The 5,322-nt window shown below is 35.1% G+C and overlaps 1 non-coding gene across 1 annotated transcript; it reads left to right on the forward strand.

The window, feature by feature from the left end:
• Nucleotides 1-3,920: 3,920 nt before the first annotated feature.
• LOC126028864 (U1 spliceosomal RNA) lies at nucleotides 3,921-4,084 on the forward strand. Its single transcript, XR_007502561.1, has one exon. It is a non-coding gene; the product is annotated as a U1 spliceosomal RNA (small nuclear RNA).
• The last annotated feature ends 1,238 nt before the right edge of the window (nucleotides 4,085-5,322 follow it).

Genomic DNA, 5,322 nt, shown 5'->3' on the forward strand with positions numbered 1-5,322 from the left:
GGGAGAAAATATTTTCTTATCACTACTCTGGCAAAGGCTAAATATTGAAGATAGAATAAGACATTTATAAAACTTAACAACAAAAAATAGCCTATTAAACAAGGGGAAGAAGAGATAGATACATATCCTCAAACAATGCAGGTAATTAACAGGTATATGCAAATATTTTCATTACTTATTAGAAAAACGCAAAGTAAAACATCAACTATCAATTCACACCAGTGAAATTCGTACAAATTTAATAGAACATTACAACTGTTATTGGCACTAATGTAGAGGAAAACAAATGTCATATGGTTTAGTCTCTACAGAAAACAATATGGAGACTTCTCAAAAACTAAAAATCAGCTTCCCTTACAGTTCCACAATTTCATTTCTTGGCTTCTACCACAGAGGTCCCAAAGCACTCTTTCAAAAATATATTTGTGTTCCTATATTCATTGCAGCATTACCGTATTTTCCAGAGTATAAAACTTTTGAAACAAAAAATAGTCAACCGAAAATCGGGGGTGATCTTATACGCCCAGTATATCCAATATGCCACTAAAAGAAAATTGTCTGAATATTGCCACAAAATGAATTTTTCAACTCAATCCTGCACCAATCACTGCAAGGCTGCTCGGACAGCCTCTCTAACTCAGCCAATCCAAGCAGGCTTTTATGCATGCAATTAGACAATGTTCTGGACCCGAATCTACACTGTACAAAGCCTGCTCAGATTGGCCAGAGTCAGAGAGGACGTCTATTACCTTTGAACCTTTGCTTGTTGTGATTGGCTCACTGTGGTACATACAGTTGCAGCTCAGGAACGTTCTGTCTGATACAGCGAATATAGGCCTAAACTTGTGTTTTAACTGCAAAATTAGGGGGTCGTCTTATACGCCAGAAAATACGGTATTCATAATGGCCAATATCTGGAAATAGCCCTAAAGTCTAAAAACAAATTTAGGGATGATGAAGTTGTGTCATATGTACATGAGTATTATTCAAGGGACCAGAGTGGTGGCTCAGAGCGGTAAGGCCTTGCCTGTGCTAGCCTAGGACAGACAGTAGTTCGATACCCCTGGTGTCCCATATGGTTCCCCAAGCCAGGAGCAATTTCTGAGCACATAGCCAGGAGTAACCCCTGAACATCACTGAGCGTGGTCCCCAACAAAAAACAAAACAAAAAAAGTATGAGTATTGTTGGGGCCGGAGAAATAGCATGGAGGTAAGGTGTTTGCCTTGCATGCAGAAGGACGGTGGTTTGAATCCCAGCATCCCATATGGTCTCCGAGCCTGCCAGGAGCGATTTCTGAGCATAGAACCAGGAGTAACCCCTGAGCTCTTCTGGGTGTGACCCACAACTGCCATGGCATCATAAACTTTAGGGGAGCTCAACCAACCAGATGTATTCTCAGATTTTCCTAAAAGTTCAGACAATGTTTTTCTCTTTTTCAAATATGTCTTTGCAGCTGAAGTTTCTGGTAAATAAGGGCGAGATTGACTCTGCTCAGAAAATAGAAAAACACTTTAGAATATTTGGTTTCTTCCTGTGCTTGACCTCAACATAAATAATAGAGCCCAGCCCAGTGAAGATCAAGTTTCTAGATACTTCCTACTTCTTCCTAACCTATGTTTTGCATTTGACGTTGTTTGTTCAAAACTGCCCAGAGTGTTACCATATTTTTGCAATTAACTTTGCCTTGTTATGGTAAACATCCTTCTTTGTACCTGTGACTGGCTTACCCCTATAAAAACCCCTGTTCGTAAAATAAACTTGTTGCACTCCTGCCAGAAGATGTGGTGACCCCACATACTCTGTGTGGTTTCATTTATTTTATTTATATTTTATATTTCTCTGTACGCAGGTCCGGCAAACCCACTCTCCCTGAAATGAATTCATCGAAATCCCACCGGCATCCCATATGTACCCCCAAGCCTATCAGAAGCAATTTCTGAACATAGAGCCAGGAGTAACCCCTGAGCGCTATAGGTGTGACCCCAAAAAACAAACAATAAAAGAGTATTGTTCAAAATGAAATAGAAAAAGAGGGACACATACAGAATGATGTACTTATATTGGATATAATGAAATATTGAAAAAGCATAACAAATGACTGGCAACATTCTACAGACCTACTTGCCAAGGAGAAGGTGGTGGTAGAGAAGGTGATGGGTGCAAGGGGAACCTGGGATATTGAAAGAGAGAGACAGATATTCTGGCTGTGAGTATGATGTCTGAACATTGTAGTCATAAAACTCTATCATTAAGTAGTGTACATCATGATCCTTCAATTTAAGAAGGAAATTATATCTTTACTTATTTTACTTGTGTAAATATATAAACTCATTTCTAGGAACTCTAAAATGAAAAAAATAGAAGTTGGGAAATTTTTTCTTTTCTTCTTTTTCTTTTGGACTCATGATTAATGCTTGGTTGTTGCCTGTATTGCAGTTTTGCAGTTGTGCTTTTTGGTTTTTTTTTTTTAATTTTTGTAGTTTGGGTTTTGTTTTTGTTTTCTTGTTTGTCTGTTCTTTTCTTTAATTATTTTTGTTTTTTTTGTTGTTTCTTTTCCTTATTCCCTGTCTCTTTATTTTTTGCATCACAAAACAAGATTCAATTTTTTTATTTAATTCTAAATCAAATTTATTTTAGTTAGATACTATTGTATGTGTTTTTCTGTGTTCATGTTTTATTCTCATGACAGGTAAAGCGTTAGGTTTTTTTTCAAAATTAATATGACATTTTGTACTTCATTTCAACAACTTGATTATGAAAAGTTGTAACCTACCAGATATTTTTATCACCATGTTTTATAAAAATTGCTAAGATAAAGGATTTTTAAAATATAATTGCTATTTATTAACTTACTTGGAATGTTTCTTAATATAAGATGTTAAATTATTTGAAATATCATCACACAAATGATTGCTGAAAAATGAATATATTAAAAAAGAATAAAAATAAATTTTGTATTAAATCTAAATGATTCAGACATTTATTTGATAATAAGTAAGAAAGATTTAATTTTATCTCAAAAGCTCAACTGACAAATAATTGAATGTAATTCTAAAATGTTTTTATTCAATATAAACATTATTAGAGGTTGAAAACATACTCTTAATGTAACACTCTACAAAAAGATGTTAAATTTTAAAGTAGTGGCAGATAATTAAGCTTTATATCTAAATTATTAATAGTTTGCTACTTATCTGGGAGGCCCAATTTATTGTTCTCTTATTAAACTTACTTCTCTATGTTTCCATACAACTATGTAGATGAGGTACTGTTGTCTGAAGCATCAATTAAAATGATTTTTCTGAGTCTAGTTTTCACTTTACAAAATGACCCTCAGACTGATTAGACAATAGATTTGAGGACATGTTCTATTTCATCTTTATGTCACTATGTACCTTAAATATAACTGAAATACTTGTAATTCACATTGGTCACAATGGGAATGTTGCACTGGTGATGGGTGGTATTCTTTATATGACTGAAACCCAAACACAATCATGTATGTAATTAAGGTGTTTAAATAAATTTAAAAAAAAAAGAAAAAAAAGTTTTTAAAAATTTTCAGGATTTTTAGCAATGTTAGCTTTTATTGAAAAAAATGTATAGATATCAGAAGAATAAGACACTGTATTTAAAGAATAGGGATAAGAAAGGACATCTTGAACCACATTTTCATTCATTTTTTATTTCTTTGTTTTGTTTTGTTTTGTTTGGGCCACACCCAGTGATGCTCAGGGGTTACTCCTGGCTATGTGCTCAAAAATCACTCCCGGCTTGGGGGACCATATGGGACTCCGGGGATGTGGTGCTCAAACTGCAGTCTGTCCTAGGCTAGCTCTCACGCAAGGCAGACGCCTTACAACTTTGCGCCACCATTCCGGCCCCATACACATTTTCATGCTTAAAGATATAATAATCAATACTTACCTGGCAGGGGGGATTCCATGATCACTAAGGTGGTTTCCTCAGGGTGAGGCTCGCCCATTGCACTCCGAGCGTGCTGACCCCTGCCATTTCCACAAATGTGGGAAACTCTACCGCGTAATTTATGGTAGTGGGGGACTGCGTGCATGCTCTCCCCTGAAAAAAAAATAGAATGATCATAGTTAAATTTTGACTGGTCCATGGTAGGCTACAGTATGCATAGATTCATAGAAAACTTAAATTCACTACATTAAATCACAGTACTCTCCTAAATCCCAAGGATCATAGAACACTTTTGATATCAGGTTTGGATTCCTGTGTTTTCAAGTACAATCTAAATCTTAGATTTCTTGAAAAGAATATTTTACTAGTCTATGTGACTCCTAGAGTTAACCAAAAAAAGAACAAAAAGAAAAGAAAAAACAAAGAAAAACTCTTGGTATACCATTTTTCATACATATCACACGAGTTTTACTTTCAGTACAACACTCAGATCCCATTAGTGGTAAATGATCTTTTGTGTGGTTACTTCTCTGGTCAAAGATAATTTGATTGCAGTTACTAGACTCAAGCTAATGATGTTTGCTAATCTGTTTAGTGCAAGTGATAAACCAAAGGAAATAATGCTGACAGAAAGATATCAACACAAATTATGAGAAGCCAATGTACCATACAGTCTTTCCTTAGCTGTGTATTTTTTCTCTTAATAAATGACGGAAACACACTGATACAGAGAAAGCCACCATTGCTCTCTGATCGTATTACTGAGCTTTAGTTCACCACACCTCATGTACATTACACCCGATAACAATCACAGCCTCTTCTCCAGTGGATTAGTATTTACACATGAATTAGCAATTAGAATTGGAGGGAGAGCAATTGAGTCTGAGACTGGCTTTCTTGGGGCTGCTTAATAGATAAGCTTTTCTGCCCCTTTCTTAGCCATCCAGAAATTCTGAACAATAACAAACAGCCTTAGATTCCAAAGCTCTGCTCTCCAATTTGAGTTTTGGTCCTATTGGGTGTGAGTTGTTAAAAATAAGGCTTAGAATTGCCTTATGTACTTTACATTTGTTATTATATCATGTAAAATCAGATAATATGATGCTGCCAACCAAGGAGAAAATGAAAGTCTCAGAAGTTAAATAGGCATTAGTTTATCTGCATGTTTTTAAAAAAATTAGAAATAGGTAAATAAATTATAAGAGAAAAATTAATAATTTAGTCTACTATCAAGCATGAAAATATTTTCATATGAAAACTGTGGAAGTTAATTCATTCTTCCATATTTGTTATGAAAAATAAATCTCTGATTTTTTTTTTTTTGGTTTGTTTTTGGGCAACACCTGGAATTGCACAAGAGCTACTCCTGGTTTTACACTCCTAGTGGGCTTGGT

This window comes from Suncus etruscus, chromosome 14 (genome assembly GCF_024139225.1).
Source record: "Suncus etruscus isolate mSunEtr1 chromosome 14, mSunEtr1.pri.cur, whole genome shotgun sequence".
NCBI classification, from domain to species: Eukaryota; Metazoa; Chordata; class Mammalia; order Eulipotyphla; family Soricidae; genus Suncus; species Suncus etruscus.